Source organism: Dermochelys coriacea, chromosome 1 (assembly GCF_009764565.3).
Source record: "Dermochelys coriacea isolate rDerCor1 chromosome 1, rDerCor1.pri.v4, whole genome shotgun sequence".
Taxonomy (NCBI): domain Eukaryota; kingdom Metazoa; phylum Chordata; order Testudines; family Dermochelyidae; genus Dermochelys; species Dermochelys coriacea.
In genome coordinates this window covers 228,890,994-228,906,496 of record NC_050068.2, presented here as the reverse complement: position 1 = coordinate 228,906,496, position 15,503 = coordinate 228,890,994, and the positions used below count along the sequence as shown (strand labels likewise).

Sequence of the window (15,503 nt, the reverse complement as noted above, 5' to 3'; positions counted from 1 at the left end):
CTGTTTATGCCAAGTATGAAAAAAATAGGGGATTTTACAGATGTAGTAATCAAACAACTAATCAGATTTTGCTGAAAGGAGGCCTGAAAATGATTTTTTTTTAAATGGGCCTGCCTTTTTTTTTTTTAAATAGAAGTATCAGGAGTGGCAAGTCCTGGCTTTCCTGGAGGAGCACTGGCATATTTCATAGCAAGTGTATTTTCAGCACTCACTTTCCAGGCCCTTCATAGACAATCCCCATTCCTCCTATCTTTCATTCACTACCAAACTGTTGGTGCTCATCTCCAGTTGTCCATGATGCCGGCCAGCATTGCCCATTCATTAAATTTTCAAGCAACCACCTTTATGCTTTCTCCTATGGTGCCCCAGAGGCCTGGGAGATAATCCTGTAAATACTTCATGATCCACCTTCAGATCCCTCCTCAAAACTCTCCTTTGCAGGGATGCCTACGAAAACTTGACAACAGGTAGGTTACTGGTATGCAGAGTCCACTGTCTATCATGCTGACCAGTATTGTCTCATTATTTCCCTGTACTTCCCCATCTGCCTGTGTCAATTTGTTCTCTCTTGTCTGTTAATTAGATTGCAAGCTCTTTTTGTGCTGTGTTTGTATGGTGCCTAGGAGAGTGGCATCCTGGTCCATAATTAGGGCTCCTTAGGCACTATGATAATACAACAAATAATAATTGATTGAATAGCAATGGTCTTGATTCATTAAAAAACCTTGTTGTCCAAAGCATTCATTAGACATTACATTAAGAAGGTGTTAACAAAAAGCAAACAAAAAGACAAAACAAAATTTATAGTCTGACTTAAAATCCCTTCTCCTGTCCTTTGTTCAGCTTTCACTCTCTGGACTGTTGCAATATTGCTGCTTCACTAGTTCTTTATCATCTGGGAATATTTTAAGATAGACAAGACCTGAATTTGTAATGTAAACAAGCAGAAAACAAGAACAACTTATTTTTTAAAAAAAGGGGGCCCAAGATCAACTTTAAGTTAAAAAAATGCTTCTAAGCTAAGGCTAAGAGGGGAAAACATCCTCCCAAAGAAATGTGTGTGTCAAAATGATTAGCCACATAAAAAGAGAGTTTGTAATGGAAATTGCATTTTAGGTTTAAATATAGAGGTTAATACCACTCCCTCTAGTCCCATTGACTTCAGTGGGCTTTGAATTTGGCCCTATACTATATGATCAAGCATAAAAATATGTCAATACAGCTATGTTTTTACATCTGTAAAATACCAAATGAACACTTTAATGATGTGATACTTCAAATGTTACAAAACACTATCCAAAATTAATATTTGTAGGCCAGATTTTCAAACTAAGCGTCTAAAGATAGGCACTTAAATACATATTTAGGAATTTTAATAATTGTTTTCAATAACCTGGATGAAAATTATTCTAAATAATTCAGATTTGTCACAGCTTATATTCTCTGCATATTTCTGATTTGGGGCTGAAGACTGGAAGAGGGGTTAAAGCATGAAATATCAGGTTAGTAAGACAGTGGAGCGCTCCACAGGAGTAACCTTTCTTTCAATCAGGATTCCTCAGGCATTATATATGAGAGATGCACTATGCATCCTTAGCAAAATAAGAGTCATTCAGAACTTTGGGGAACCTTGGCTGGCCAGAGGGCAATGATTTATAATTAGGGTCCAACCAAATTCATGGTCCATTCTGATCAATTTCACTGTTATAGAATTTTAAAAATGGTAAATTTCATGATTTATTTAAATCTGAAATTTCATGGAGTTGTAATTTCAGGGGTTCTGACCCATAAATGAGTTTGGGGGGGTCACATGGTTATTATAGGGGGGCTGCGGTACTGCTATCCTTACTTCCGCACTGCTGCTGGCAGTGACGCTGCCTTCAGAGCTCGGTAACTAGAGAATTGTGGCTGCTGGCTCGGAGCCCAGCTCTGAAGGCAGAGTCGCCACCAGCAGTAGTGCAGGAGTAAGGGTGGCTTGGTATGGTGTTGCCACCCTTACTTCTGCACTGCAGCTGGTGGGATGCTGCCTTCAGAGCTAGGTGCCTGGCTAACAGTTGCCGATTTCCAGCTGACCAGAACTGAAAGCAGCTCAGAAGTAAGGGTGGCAATACTGCAACCCCCCCTGCAACTCCCTTTTGGGTAAGGACCCCCAATTTGAGAAACGCTGGTCTCCCCTGTGAAATCTGTATAGTATAGGGTAAAAGCACACAGAAGACCAGATTTCACGGTCCATGATGCATTTTTCATGGCCGTGAATTTGGTAGGGTCCTATTTATAATATTATACATATTACTGCAATGCAATACAATTTAAAATATTATGTGAGTTTGTGTAGAAATTCCACAAATTCTGATGTCTGAATTAAACTAGAAGGTATGCCACATTGTCTCAAGCTATTATATGTTAGAAACTAGCTTTAAGCTCCTTTAGAAGGTTCGACAATCCACGTAAAAAAAATCTTGCAGTAGTCTTTCATTAGCATCACCTATGGTGTATGTTTAAGCAGAGTAACACAATATAAATGGAAAAAATAAATAGCACAAATCGTCATGAGAGAGGTTATTCAGAAAAATGACACAGAGAGGGAAACATTCAGCCCAACTGCTGAGCAATCCTTTCAGCAATAAAATGCAGAAGTGAAAAAGATGTTGAATACAAGAAACAAGTGTATGTAAAATATACTTAGGTTAGAATCCAACTGAAAGAACCACTATTTTAGCGTAATGAAAGCACTTTTAGATTTATTATGTAGGAAAATATGTATAGTTGATAAAATTTATCATCTGTCAGAGCTCATTCATTACTGATGAATTAATAGCAAGGTTAGTGAAAACTATAGTCAATGGGTTGATCATCTGTGAACAGAAAACCGAGCTTACTACCTCGTTTGAACAATCATTATTTTTTTTCTTTTTTTTTAAATAAGAGCCAGTATACAGAATGAAAATTTAGGGCCTGATCTAACTCCTGTTGAAGTCAATGGATCTGGACATAAATAAATAAAGATTAGTAGTATCATACATTGGCATGGCACTTTTCATCTTAAAACATCCCTCAGCAATAATGTATTTTATAAACTTTGTCTGCTATACAAACTACACCAAGGGATCAATTCATTCACCACTGAAACATGGCAGCAACTTACCAGTACGCAGCAACACTACACAAAAGTTTAGGACAGTAGCTGAAAGACAACAACCAGTTCAAGCTTAAAGGGGAATTTACACGGGCATAATGTAATTAATTGATTTAAAATTTGGGCACAACACTGGGATTAGAACCAGATTTTTACAAACATGCCCTGAGATCTTTAGTGACTTCAAGTGATCAAGATTTTCGTTTTACATCTCATCTGAAAGACAGCACTGTAACTTGAAGTTAGATGCTAGGACATTGCATAGAAAGAAAGAGTACTTCTGGTGTAAAGGTCTAGAACCTTGCTTCGAGATTTAGAACTGCTCTGTGAGTCACACAGGCTGGTCCTATTTGTTCCAGCTGAGGAGCACAAAAGGGTCTCAGTGTCTGTCTGGGGTAGAAGGAATAAGGGGCGGGGACAGAGATATCCTGCAAAGAAAATCCCTAGGCATGGACATCCCAAGATCAGGCAAAAGTTTAGTCTGAGTTATTAGGTTTTGTTTGCTGTTACTTAAGTTAACGCAAAAGGAGAACTCCACGACAGGGGGCATGTTTGGACCAGATTCTATGCTCTTATATTGTGTTAGGAGCAAGATGGAAATGCTGCCTGTTATCCAGAAACCTCCATCAGCACAAGTAACACAGCAACCCTCAAACTGAAGAACTGGTTCACTATTGCTAAAAGGAAAAAAAATGTAAAATGAATCACCATCATTTTCTGCAGCACAAAGGTGATGCTTACATGTATATGCAACAAACTGGCACAGAAATCTGTACGGTCACCAGTGTGTTGCGAGTGGACCCAAATTGCTGGGTACTATATGCTTCCAATCCAAGTGGGTCTGGGTAGATTCACACAGACATACTTTCCCCTAGTCTGAGCTCTTCTTCTGTGGGTTTATGGTTTGTCAGTGTTTCAGGCTGGGCAGAGTCCCTCCTGCCCTCTTGTTCCCACAAGCCCTTCTTATGTATGGCAATGGTTGGCCCCCTGCACACAGCAGGATCCTACTATAAAATAGGGTCTTGCATCCATGCCATGTGCTCACAGTCCCAGCACAAAGGGTAATGCTTCTCCCCTCCCCCTTCCTGTGTGTGTCCCTTTGCAGACACACTGCTGTTCCCTGGAGATGGGCCATGAGTTCAGAATCATTGAAAGATGGGGGTCCTAGGTTGCAGTCTTGATGGCTCTGGGTGATGGTTTTTCAGTGAGGCGTTAAATGCCTTTCCCCAACAGACTGCCCCATGGCAAGTCCAAACTAGCACAGCCTCAAAGACAATATTTCAACACCAGACCAAAACAGATTTCACAGTTTTTAAATCACTTCCCATTCTGTCGCAGAGAACGGAAATAGTTCTGGAATGTTTAGAAAACAAAAAACAGGTCTGAATTTTTTACTTTCCTTTGTCTCTGCATTTCTTTCACTGTGCTTAACCAGGTTGTGTCCAGGGAGCTTCTGTGGTTTGAAGCAGCCCTCTCACAATATACTGATGTTCAGTTTGGAAAAGTAACATTTTATGTCCTTGAAATTCCACAAGGATGTTTTCTGTGCTCCCGCACTGGGTTATGTGAGACAATCACCCTCTGTGCCTTGTCCTGTTCCAGGTCCCTCAGCTTCTACTGGCTGCAGCTCTTCCCCAGCTCACCCACACGGCAGCAGAAGCCTGGGCCAATGTTCCTTCACAGGCCATTCCAAGGGGAAGTGTCACCATGACAACCTTATGGTTGAAGTTCTAGAGAGGGCCAACAACCAGGTCCAATACCGAAGACAAACGAATTACAGCTAGAGGAAAGGCATGGCGAGAGGCAAGAGGAGAGCCTCAAGCTGGCTACACAGCTTAAGGACAGGGTTTCACCATGGGAACAGGAATGGCAGCTAAGGGGGGGGGAAGGACAGAGCTTAGCAGAAAGAACTGCTTGAAATAGCTGATATCATTAATGGCTGCAAGAATACCTGGTCCTGCTGCATTACCTGGACCATGGCATGAGTCCCTTCCGCAGTACCCTGTGATGCAGCCCAGAAGCAGTTTGGAAGACTCCTGGCCCATGCAACTATGTCCCGTGCCGTCCTCCATATTGACCCCTTCCCTCGTGGATTCCTCCATTCTCCTCCCCCAAGGGTCAAGTGCGCAGCAAATGGGGAAGGAAGGTAAAGGACAATGGGGGATCAGGAAACATGCAATACTAGAGCGTTTCTGTCTTGGACACGGTTTCACTGTTTGCATTTGTTCATGCACTTTGTTTGTCGTTGTTACTGGTGTGTAGGTGTTGTAATGGCAGCTGGCCTGCCTGGCAATGGGTGAATGTTATACTTTTCTAATAGATATTTACACATAAAGCTTTTCATTTCATCAAGAAAGTTTATTACTATCACTGCATCGTATCATACAATGCGTATTGCAGATAATAAAGGTAAATACATGCGCAGGGACAATTAGGAATTAGTATGCAAACACCATTCCTCAATACAGTTCTCTACATCAATCCATACTTCAATCGTTCCCTTACATCAATCCATACTGTGACTCACTTCATAAGTGGCCATGTCATTCATAAGTATGTTGCATAGCAACCAACTTCCCACTCCTCCCCAAGCACTGAAACTCCCACAATAAATGAGCCACACCCTCACTGGCACATTCATAAAGGCACTATGCTCCCCTCCCGCACCTTCCATTGGACCATGCAAGTCCATAGCATGAGAACACAAAGCATGCCTGACTTTTGTTGCCAAGGTGCATCCAGCTCCAGCAGTAGTAGGTGCACTTTCTGGCTGAGTGTACTGGTTCACTGGCCCTTCGCTGACATTCCGGGGAAAATGGCTCACCTCTGGCTTCACAAAGATTGCGAATAGCACAGCAAGCCACATAATGCGTATAATATTGATGGCACTGGGATCCAAATGGGTCTGTAGATCCAAATGAGCCTGTCCATGAATGTAGATTCCCAAACAGCAAAAAATGCTGGCATCATGAACTTTTCCAGTGCAGTGCATGCTGACATTCATAAATTGACCTCTGTTGTCGATGAGGGCCCGCATAACAATGGGGTAGTGCCCTTTGGGGTTTGTGTACTTATGTGCTCCTTGAGGAGGGAAAACTATGGGCACGAGTCCCAATTTGGAAACCACATTCCCTCTAAGACAACAATTACCTCAGGAGTATCTTTTATGCTGGCCACCTTGGGGTAAAGCACATGCCTGATTGCCTCAGAAATCTCTGCCACCACTTTACCCACAGTTGATTTTCCAACTCCAAGTTGATTGGCAACGGACTTATAGCAGTCTGGAGTGGCCAGCTTCCAGATGGTTAAAGCAACCTGCTTCTGGACTGGCAAGGTTGCCCCATGTGTGTGTCTTTATACTGGAGGGTCGGGGCAAGCTGCCTACCAAGCTCCTGAAATGTAGCTTTCTTCAGGTGAAAGAGTTGGACCCATTGATAGTTGTTCAAGGCCAGCATGTCAACATGGTCCCACCAGTCTGTGCTCCAGAAGCACTGGTCTATGTCGGGGGCATCAGCAGCTGTACCGAGTGTCATGAGCAGCATCGGCCAGTTCAACTGTGCCATGTCTGTGTCCTTTTCCTCCTCAGTCATTAGCTCTGTCAGGTGCCTTTGGTGGGTCAGAAAATGCTAATTAATGTCCACCAGCATCTCATGGAAGCTCTGCCCATTTCTTGGCATAGAAGTGAAAGTACAAGCAAGGGGAGTTCTTCAAATGGTGCCTCTTCCATGTTGCTGGCTCAGGTTTCTGGGAGCACACAGACCAAAATGACTATTTGGCAGGCTGTTCAAACTTTCTGCAACATGCAGGGTGAACAGTCAAGTGCACCACAGAGCACTATGGCCAAAGAGCTAGAGCCACCATATTTCAGGAGGGTGCTAGGGAGTCTTGGATATGGTTGGTTTGACTCAGATCTGAGTGCTGCAGTGTGGGCCCCACAGCCCCAGGTTCGAGCCCAGGTTAGAAAATTCTTAATGTAGGGTAGACAATCAGTATAGATGCTCAAGCCCTGGGTTCTCTAACCCAGGGTCAGCTGACTCAAATCCCACTAATCCTGGGCTTACATTGCAGTGTAGACATACTCTGTTTCTGAAAATCAGGCCCTGGTTTTGCTAGAGTATTCTTTGGATGGCTCAAATGTGGATTATGAATACACACTATTTTCATTTAATGTAATCATGGAATGTATTTCGTTGTATTTAGGATTTAAATTTACAGAAAAAAATACTGCATAGATACACAAAGGAAAGAAATAAAACCATAATCCATTAGGTGAGGTGGTCCTGCAGAAAGACACTGATGACTAGAAGTTAAGAAAACCAGTCTATTCCAATCTCGTGTCAGTGACTAGTTATCTAGTGACTAAAGCAATATATTATGTTTGCCCTATGGACTATTCTAAATTGATTAGGTTTTGTGTACTTGTGTTACTTGCAATCTTCCACTGCATCCTACAGAGATATGATTTAGGGAGAGGATGATTATAGCTGTCATAAAACCCAAACAAATTTCTTCTTTGATTAGATAGAGAGGCCAGTGTCACATATGAAAAGTTTTGGATCAAAAATTTTCAGACTAAGATAAACAGGTGGGTTTTTGATGTTATCACCGAAAGGCACTTATAAAACTATAAAATGAGCACACCTTGTTATCTTAGCTGCAAATTGCTTTTGATTTTCAAAGATATACCTAAGTGTTTTCAAAAGGTAACATTTATGGCCTAATCTTGCAAGGTGCTAGGCACTTTGAGCTCACTGCCATGGGAGTTGATAGCAGTCAGGGAATTACAGGTAGAGAAGGGGTGAACTGAGATGTGTGTGTGTTTCTGTTATGTATAATAGATTTAGAAAACAAAAAACTGGAAGCAGGCTATGGTCTCTGTGGCTTCTGGGTTTATAGTGACTAATGGTAGATGGAAATTTCCTTCCTGTGAATATGTTACGATGAGAAAGAAAAGAGCAAGATAGACAGTACAACAAAGACAATGAATGGACTAAGGAGCATTCTGCTAAGAATGATCCAGAAGTGTGGGAAGCCAATGATAAAGACTGAAGAAGCAGGTGAAGAGTTATTACTGCCAATCCTCTTCCTCAGACATTTCTCATTGTTATATTTAGATGACTGGGCAACAGAAAAGCTTCCTGACTCCTGCCCAATTTTTATGCAGGGAAGACCCAAGAAGGGATTTCTCCAACAGCAGCTCTTTTCTTTCAGAGAGTAGGGGCCCAATCCTGCTTCCATTCAAATCAATGGGAATTGTTCCACTGACTTCAAAGAAGCAGGATCCAGTTCTCAGATGGTACTTGTCTACAAAAGTTTCCCAGACACACGATTCAGTGGCATCTCTTAATCCACCCACTTCTACTCAGAATTAAAACTGCATTTATTTCTTTGCCATATAGTGGATTTTTTTAATACAGCTCACTATGTGATGCTCATGCAATGTAAATGTTAATAAAATATAGTAGGGGACTGATTTTCCCGTCTCTTACACTTATGTTACTCCATTGACTCCAATGCAAGGTGAGAATCAAACCTCACATATATGCAAAAAGGGGAAGGCGATGGTGAGTGAGTTAGACCATGAGGCTTAGATTCTTGGCTGCTGGTAAGGTGCTCACAGCACAAATTATTCTTGGATGACTGTGTGCCAGGCTGCTATGCTAGCGTTAGAGCAGCCTGAAGGCTGTTCTAAATTGCACCAGTTGTTAATAGTACCAATGGACTGTAATAACATCAGGAGAGCCCTGGGATATAGGGAAGATTCAACCATGGTGCCTGTCCTCCAGCCACACCTACTATACAAGGTTAAGGGAGGAATGGGCAACATAGGAACCTCTGCACTGACATTACACTACAAGGGAATGTACCTACACTGTACTGATCTTTCCACAGTTGGCTACGCTGGCTTTTGGACCACGTTGTACCAGCAGCGTAACACAAATCAGCCCAACACAGTGGAGAATCTGGGACATGAAGTCATAACGTTACAGTTTCTGACTTTTGTGCATGTAAAATGTCCCCACATAGTTGGTTACAAAGTTATTATCTTCTGGCTGGAATCCAAACTTCTAAAGTGCTGCCCGCTAACAACATTTTTAAATATGAAAAATCACTAGTGGCTTAATCAAGGAAATGCTGAAGTGTAGCCATGCTTTAAAGGAGGATCACAATGAATTATTCTTGAGCTCCACATAATCACAGTGGCTAATGACTATGGTTATACTGAACTTATCCAATACATATGACTCTATCCTTGGAATCAACTGCAGATTTTCTCTCATGTCTATTCAATTCTAGACAAGTCTGCCAATGAGCTGAACCTTCTGAGAGGCTATATTGTCCTGTCAATTACACCACTGGAGTCCTGCTGACCAGTGCTGCACCAGCCTGACTGAGAAGGGAATTTTGCTCAAGATGTTGGTGACAATCTTACATTATATTTAATGGGGAAGGTTTTACTATTTTCATAAGTTTGGATTACCACTGAAGATGGCTCAGTATGGCACAATACAGATACTATAGTCCCAGTTCTACTCTCAGATGCACGAGTTGTCCATGAATTTGGAGAATGCAGTTTACCCATCTCTCTAAAATTCTGATGTTGTACCCATAAGCAGCGCAAATAGTATGATGGGGTCTTTCATTTTTATTAGTGTGCTGGATAGCTACATCTGGTTATCTCATGAATTCTTTTTTAATAATTTCTGAAAATAACTTTTAATTGTTAGTCTTGGGGGCAAACCCATTCACAATGTTTTCCCTGGCTGACAAGCCCAGATTTCTCTTCTGAGGCTGGTATTTAAAACAACTATTCATACAAGGTTGGAAGTAAATATTTAAAGATATTGGGCCTGAATGTCAGAGGTGCAGACTGTGCTAAATTTCAGTCAAAGTCAATGTTTGCTGTGGGTATTTGGCACCATCTATAGCTGTTACAAGACTGAGATGAAGGAAGAATTGTCTGACTCTGAAAGATGACATAATGGCTACAGATCATTTGGCTACAAGAAGGAATGACAAAGTAACTGGTTTTACTATAAAGTGTAAAGATCCACTGTGTACTGAACCATTTTGTTGAGACAGTGCCCACAGACACTTCCTGGGGCTTGAGACATCCATTCTGATCTGAGGGAGCCTGTGACAAACTGCCTGATGGAGATACAAAGAACTTCCCAATATGCAAACTGTTCAACTTGGTTAACCCGTGTGTGTAGCTAAACTTTGCCATCTGCTTAGTGCTATTTCTTGTAATAACATGCTGAGTTAGTATTATTCCAACTACCCTTTCAAAATGACAATTTGAGCCTCATTCTAATGCCTGCGGAAGTTCAATAGAAAGCCTCCCTGTGACAGTCTGTACCCTTATGTTCATCCCCTATACAAGACCAAGATAAATTTTGTACTCTCTACTAGCAGCATCCACAACACTTGAACAAAAAAAGGAAACATAATTGGGCTGGGGAGGGATCCCGGCAGAAAGGAATTCAGCCAGTAAGACTGCTAGAACATGAGAGAGACCTTTGCTTTTAATTCACTCTAGCTTGTTAAGTTAGGTATTAGTTGCTTTTTACCTTTTATTTACTTGTAACTAATTATGACTTTTATGCTTCATTACTTGTAATCACTTAAAATCTATCTTTCTGTAGTTAAATAAACTTGTTTTATTGTTTTATCTCAGCCAATGTGCTTAGATTTAAATGTTTGGAAAAATCCATTTGCGCTAAGGTTTGTGCATAACATTTTCTATTAATAAAACAGACTTTATATGAGCTTGTATTGTTCAGGAGAAGGCTAGGCAGTACAAGACACATGTTTCTGGGAGAGCCTGGGACTGGGAATTTGCTGGTGTTACTCTTCAGTGTAATTCAAAGATAGCTGACTGTAGCACTTTTGCAAAATAGCTGGAAGTAATTTACATGCTGAAGGCTGTGTGTGAGCAGGCCAGGAGTGGTTGCTCTCACAGTGAACGAGTGTAAAAGGCACCCCAGGTTGGAGAACTCAGGGCCACAGCTGTTCAAAAGTCCAGATTGTACCCTAGGGAATGTCACACTCCCATCGTCTTAAACAGATTGTTGGAGACTGGCCTTGTTCCATGCTGAATAGGCACCAGTCCATTGCAAAGAGCAGTGTGTCTTGGAGACTGGTAACTAGACTCTTCCAAACCCAGAGGTCTTAGAAGCACCATTAGCTTGCAATGCCAGACACCCTAGCCCACAGCAGCGAAAGCAGGTCACTGTGGGCAGGTCTGCTAAGTTTCGTCAGTCTGAGAAGGTCAGCATACAAACTAAGAGAATCACTGTACAGGCAGTCTGAGCTGCAACCTGTGCAGTTAAGGATGGTGATGATGGGCCTCTCCCTTTCTTCTTAATCAAGGAAATATTGATGCAGTTTTGAGTACAATAACTCAAAACATTGGCTGCTATTCGATAAAGGGAAAAAGAAGTGTATGCTGAGCAGTTTGTATCTACTGCCTACTGTAGCTAAAAAAGCATAGGAATCAGTGTGACCATCAGAGCTGACAATGAGGGAGAAGATAGGACAGTTAGAAGAGAGGGAAAAAAGACATAGGGTATTACTTCTTTCGCTGTTTTGGCTCTTTATGGGTATTTCCAAAGAACTGAGAGAACAGACGTTAGCTCAATCATCTCTTCACAAAAACCTTGCCTTAGAATTTGGTATTTGCTGGATAAAATAAGTGATTCTTGAGGTGTCTTTGGTGGCTTTGCATGACTTCTTGACACATCTGTCTCTCCGACAACTCCTAATCTCTTCTAGAATTATACATGTAATAATTCAAGAGAAGATTCTACTATGCTACTTATAGATATTGGGCAGCTTAGATACTACATTAGCAGAGAATGGCATAAATCTGTCTTCTGAACTCATCTGAACTGGCCAAAGGCTTTTTCCACAGGCATATGTGTATTGTTCAAGAAAGATTGTGCTTTTTACACTGGATTATTGCATATTAGTTTGTGTTAACATTTGTCCTTTTCTTCTTGTTTGTAGTTAAGAACATTGGCTCTTTAGGGAAGGTAATGTGCCGTGCTATCTTAATGCTAGTTAATACTAATAGTTTGCTTATATTTATTTTGGACATTATAAGTAAACAAATCCAACCTTTTCCCCTAATTTTTTTCTGCCACTTTGAACCATATTAATCTTCTTGTGTGTTGCCTTTTTCCTTTCTGTTTTTCATTAAATTTTAAAGGAACTCCTGAGAATAGTCACTTCTGAAGTCTGAAGGGTATTTTCCAGATGCTGAAGTAAAGGCTAAAGAGTAAGACTAACTGCTTGCAACATTTCTGAATTTCTGTCTCTGTCTGACAGATCAGTTTACTTGCTAGAATCACAGCTACTTGTTTTGTTTAATTATGTAACTGTCACATATCCACACCTCAGCTGGGATGTGCCCCTCCAACCAGGAGCAAATTAATTCTGTACAACTGTTGAGACCATGCAGGGCATAGCAATCTTGATGACTTCATTCTGCCAAGTCTGCAAAGGCCAAATATGTAGTCCTGACTTTGTTTTCAGGGTTATTGAAGATGTGATCCTTTTGTTCAGTGTCTCTGAAGCAGTGAGATATTCTGATTTGTTCTCTCTCGGATCCGATCCATTTCAATATATATGATTTGGCTTTTGTTTTTTCAGGTTTCTAGAGATCTGTTGACATTACCTGGCTCATCCATTTCTATATAACTTTTCTTTTTTAATTCCTGTTTTCTATGTGTGCTATTTATATTTTTGTCTCTATTTTTTAAAAAAATGTCTTGCCATAAATGTATGTCATTTATTTAGGGCGAAACTGATCACCTTAGTCATGCAAGCAGTCCTGTTCAGTGCAATGGGACCACTCTTGTGAGTAAGGCAATCACAATTGGTGTTTAATAAATATTCATTTTGCTTTTGGTAAGTCTCAATGATTTCCTTCTATATTTTGCTTTGCTTTTCACTGAGCCCCGCAACCACTGAACTACCCCTTCAGTTTTTGGCTTGAACAATAACAATGTTCTGAAGAGATATATTTAAGCAGAGTTTCTTTTTTATAATTCTGCTAATTTTATAATAAAACCATCAAGTTTCTCAGTGTGATGAGTGGGTTTGGAGGGTATACAACTTGAGACATTTTAAAGAGCTCTGATTTTCAGAGTGCATTATCCAGAAATCAGGTGCACAGACATGTGGGGAAGGGCGGTGTCTCAAGTTTGGTATCCACAATCAGATATTTGGGAAATCTTGTACTTAGTTCCTTAAAGAAAAAAGAATATAGCATTAGGGAGAACTGATATCTTATCAGTCAAGATCTCCATACACAAAAGTTCAGGCTTTTAGGAGGAATGAAATGAAAGAGCCAGGAGCAGAGCTTTGTTTTACTTTGCCTTGTACCAATATGTGAAAGTATGTTATTTGTTTTACATTACCTTATTTTGGCAGCTGCACAGTGATGAAAGGCAGAAATAAAACTTGCAACAGAGGAGAGATCATTTTCAAAGTCATTTTTTCAGCAGTAAACCTTTCATAGGAAACAACCCTGTTTCAAGCTAAAAGACTTAACAATGTACCAGAGGGCATTTGTACCCTGTACAGTGGTTCTGTTGTATATGAAAGCCAAAAGAACATACCTGGACTTATCACCAAATAGCTCACCTTTTGAAGTATAAATGTAATTCTAGAGGGGGGTCTATCAAGAGCTTAATTCAGCTCTGAAATGCCGTAATTTATAAAGTACAGACATTACTTCCCTAGTTTCTTATTGACATTTCTCACTGTTACAAAATCAAACACGATGTGTTGCGGGCAGGGAAAAGAGATGCACTTAGAAATGCTGCTTCCCCATCTCACCCCCCCAATCCAAAACCACAGAAAATTAAGATTCTGCTGTGGAAGGGTGGTCTGTGCTGACTTATGTCCTTACTGAACACTTTGCCATTAATATGCATATTATAAGATCATAACTATTGTATTTTGACATTCAGAGAGCATATAATACAGACATATGCTAGCCGCAATGGGAATTTTGATTGTGCAGAAAATGCAGGATTGGGTCCATAATATAAACTCATGCAATTAGACCTCTGGAGAGCAAGCATATGAATTTTTATGGGTGTTATTTTATCCTTTGAGAATGTCTGTGTTGTTGTGTAAAAGAGAAAGTTCAGTAGATGTTAGTGCTCAAAAAAGGGGTATTTTTGTGCGTGTCTTTACAAAAAAACCTCTTCCATTGTACCTCAGCCCCAAACTGCAACAAGCCTGGCATGTCGTGAGGGAGGATTCTCTGCTCCTTGAAGTCTTTAAACCACGATTTGAGGACTTCAATAGCTCAGACATAGGTGAGGTTTTTCGTAGGAGTGGGTGGGTGAGATTCTGTGGCCTGCATTGTGCAGGAGGTCAGACTAGATGATCAGAATGGTCCCTTCTGACCTTAGTATCTATGAATCTATGTCTCAAACAGTGACTAGCAATCATGCCAAATCATTGTGGTTTTGGGGATACAGAAAAACCTTGACTGTTATTCTTTATTATTAGTATTACAGCATTGTCTAGATGCTCTAGCAGAGATTGGGGCCAGATTCTGCTATGTGCTGTCTTGACACCCTGAAGAGATTTATATTCTAAACTGATAAGAGAAAAAATGGGTGAACAGGGAAAAAGAGACACAGGGTGGTAAAGTGACTTGCCAAAGGTCACACAGCAGGTCAGTAATTGAGCCGTGAATAAAACCCAGGTCTACTAAATCCCAATCCGGTGTCCTAATCACTGGACCACACTACTTCTCCAGCACAGAGAAACAAGTTGAAACTAGCAGACTTATTTTTCACTTGTGACCGAGATTCAAGGAGTACTTAGCTAGTGTATAAACACACAGCCTTCTAATGGAAGTTTGTATTTCAGTGTTCAGGAAAAAGCAGTACATCATACCTAACGTACTTGGGTATAATGGATACTTTTAAAACAATATAAAAATTATAATGCAGATATTTATATACCTGAAATCCAACACCTTCAACAATAATTAATATTTTAAAGTGATTATGTACTGAAAAATAACTGTAAAATAATATAGGTTTTATGTATATTCTCTCACAGACTTCTTAAGCAAAGGTGATTCTTTTACAAGTCAAAAAAAATATTTTGGTGCAAACTCTACCAGGGTTGTGAAAATTAAGATGATATTTAGTTCCTCAGTACTAAAAAAGATTATGTAGCTAGAATTTAACTATGTTTTGCTGAGCATGTGCAATACTCAATAGAATCCAGCTCATTTTTCTCTACTTGTATTAGCTCTGCAGCGCTAAATAGTAAGAACTTGGGTGAAAGGGGGTAAATATAAATAGTTAAGTAAAGAGCTATGACTCAGTAATAG

General features: G+C 40.5%; 1 protein-coding gene across 8 annotated transcripts in view; it reads right to left on the bottom strand.

The window, feature by feature from the left end:
- Positions 1-15,503, bottom strand: part of SHISAL1 (shisa like 1) — a 274,691-nt gene that overhangs the window by 96,529 nt on the left and 162,659 nt on the right. The window contains exon 2 of one of the 8 annotated variants that reach the window (XM_043515568.1): positions 12,534-12,538. The exons of the other annotated variants lie outside the window; for them this stretch is intronic. The gene's annotated coding sequence lies outside the window, so the exon portion shown is untranslated. The remainder of the gene's footprint in view (positions 1-12,533; positions 12,539-15,503) is intronic. 8 annotated transcript variants of the gene reach the window in all.